A 3,346-nucleotide genomic window follows, 5' to 3' on the forward strand; every position below is an offset into this window, starting at 1 on the left:
AGTCCTTTATCCATTTTGAGTTTATTTTTGTGAATGGTGTAAGTTGGTGGTCTAGTTTCATTTTTTTGCATGTATCTGTCCAATTTTCCCAACACCATTTATTGAAGAGACTGTCTTGACTCTATTGTATGTTCATGCCTCCTTTGTCAAATATTAATTGAGCATAGTGGTTTGGGTCAATTTCTGGGTTCTCTATTCTATTCTATTGATCTATATGTCTGTTCTTGTGCCAGTACCAGGCTGTTTTGAGAGCAGTGGCTTTGTAATATAGCTTGATATCTGGTATTGAGATTCCGCCTACTTTGTGAGAATTTTTTCATGTCTCTTGGTCATTTGTATGTCTCCTTAGAACAGCAGTTCTCAACCTGTGGGTCAAGACCCCTTTGGGGGTCAAACGACCCTTTCACAGGGGTCGCCTAAGACCATCAAAAAACACATATATAATTACATATTGTTTTTGTGATTAATCACTATGCTTTAATTATGTTCAATTTGTAGCAATGAAAATACATTCTGCATATCAGATATTTACATTATGATTCATAACAGTAGCAAAATTACAGTTATGAAGTAGCAACAAAAATAATTTTATGGTTGGGGGTCACCACAACATGAGGAACTGTATTAAGGGGTCGTGGCATTAGGAAGGTTGAGAACCACTGCATTAGGAGATATATCTAATCAGACTTTCTGACCATTTTTTAATTAAATTGTTTGTCTTCCATTGTTGAGTTGTATGAGTACTTCATATAATTCGGATATTAACCCCATATCAGATGTATCATTGGCGAACATGTTCTCCCATACAGTGGGTCTCCTTTTCATTTTGATGGTGGTTTCTGCTGTGCAGAAGCTTTTTATTTTGATGTAGTCTCATTTGTGTATTTTCTATTTAGTATCCTTTGCCCAATAGCTAAGCTTTGGAAACAGTCCAAGTAGACATATGGATAAAAAGCTGTGGGACTTATACACAATGGAATACTAGGCAGCTGTGGAAAACATGTATATCTTTACCCTTTGAGATAGCATGGATGGACAGGAGAGTATTATGCTATGTGAAATAAGTCAATCTGAGAAAGATAAATATCACATGATCTCACTTTTTTTGTGGAATCAAACAAAATGAATTCGCCAATAAAATAAGACCAGAAGCATGGAGGAATGGAACAGACTGACATACCTTGATGTGAAGATGGGGGAGTGAGAAAAGAAAACAAAATAACTTACATGCATAGGTGCAATATGGTGTTGAAGACCTAGGGGGTGGGAGAGGTTAGGGGCTTGGAGGCAGGGAGTAAGGGGGAAATGGGAGACATCTGTAATAAAATCAACAATAAAATATATTTATTATGTATGTTAAAAAACAGAAAAGAAAATTTATAAAGACATTTATATATTTAATGTGGTTATGAACATACAATTATGTTCCCTTAAATTATAATATCTTAGGCATTGCTCTGGTGCCTCACAGGACATTTCATAAAAATAGTGTACAGAGACATGGAAATTCATCAAGTAAATGGCCAAAACTTAACTTTTCATGAAGCTTCCAAGCAAAGGAAAGGCTTCAGAGGGAAAGAGAAGGAGGAAGAAGCAAAACTACTTAAGAGGGAGCCATTGCCAACATCATGGAAGCTCACAGTTCCTTTGTCATAATCCAGAAACACTCCAATCTTACCCACAGGCATTTCAACATGATGAACTAAGAGTGGGCAGTTAGTGGAGAGATAATAATGATTATTCAGCTTCAGTGAAAATAGAAGAGATGCTTCTTCAAAATCAATAAAGAAATAGTTCTCCCTTATGAGGATATCTTTACAGATGCCCAGAATCCAAATCAAGGAGTGTGGCACATCCACCTCCCAGTAATGTCTACCAGAGGTGAAGGTTTGAGTTCCCCAAGTCACAAAAGTCTGCACTCTCTCGGATTCCCTGGACATGCTGTGATGATCAGTTCCAAACAGCACACTCCTCACATCTTCAGAAAGGCTCATGAAGTGACTGATGGTTCCATGTCTCAGAGCATTATCCACTGCACAAAGAGGCAAAATCAGGTCAATAAATGGAATTTCTATGGCCTGAGGGGCAGAGTTTCTTTATTTGTCCCTCCTCCAATGTAATCAAAATAAAGACAGCAAAGGGAGTGTGCCTGGCTCATCTACAAAGAGCAAATGTTATCACTACCTCTTCAGCACACAGAAGTCCTTTACGTTACATAGAAGAAGAAAACAAAACCTCTGCAGGTATAACCAACTGTGTGACAGTGTGAAGCAGAGATTCAATGTCAACCTCTGGGTAGTTTGTTTCAGGTCACACATAAAACTTTTTCTTTCCTTTAGAAAATTCTTTTTGTGTTGATTGTCCTTGATACTATTTAATAAATAGACAGCAATTTGCTATTATGTGGGTTGTTATTAGAATATAAGTGGCACCTGTTACATTTACAAGAGTCAAAATGTTTGATAGAAATTCATGCTATGCATAAATTAGTAATTTCTGAAGAGAATGCTTTGACTTTTAATTATCTGTTCAAACCCTGCATTCCATCTAATCTAAATTTCAGTCCTGCCTGCTTAGACCTGCTCTCTACTATGAGCCTAATATGGTTGAACCACAGTCACAGATCCTTCTTTTGTCAGTGTTTTAGACATTGATCTAACAGCACTAAAAATATTTTGCTTACAACATTTTTAATCTTTTTTGGACTTTATGATTTCATAAATAATAAATATTCTTTGTACAATGCAAGATAAATGCACTTGTAATAGACAATACATTTAAATCCATCAGTGTCATATCTAAACATTGAAAGTGGGATAACTGAATGAACATACAATATTGATGGCTACTCTGAGAAATATTCTATCTCATTGTAACCACATGAGCAACCTTATTGCTCTTCCCTTCCTCTATGTATACCAAATTAAATTAAAAATAGTTATCTTGCTTTGTATTTTCAATAAGTTGCTAAATTCAGTCCTGATTATCTATCCTATATAATAAAAGGCTAATATGCAAATAGACCGAATGGCAGAATGACTGGTCACTGTGATGCGAGCTGACCACCAGGGGGCATACACTCAACGCAGGAACTGCTCCCTGGTGGTCAGTGTGCTTCCACAGGGGGAGCACTGCTTAACCAGAAGCTGGGATCATGGCTGGTGAGCGCAGCGGCGGTGGTGGGAGCCTCTCCCGCCTCCACGGCAGTGCTAAGGATGTCCGACTGCCTGCTTAGGCCCATTCCCCACCAGTCAGACAGCCCCTGAGAGCACCCAGACTGTGAGAGGGCACAGGCTGGGCTGAGGGACACCCCACCAGTGCACAAATTTTGTGCACCAGGCCTCTA

Source organism: Myotis brandtii, unplaced genomic scaffold (genome assembly GCF_000412655.1).
Source record: "Myotis brandtii unplaced genomic scaffold, ASM41265v1 scaffold3914, whole genome shotgun sequence".
Classification (NCBI taxonomy): Eukaryota; Metazoa; Chordata; class Mammalia; order Chiroptera; family Vespertilionidae; genus Myotis; species Myotis brandtii.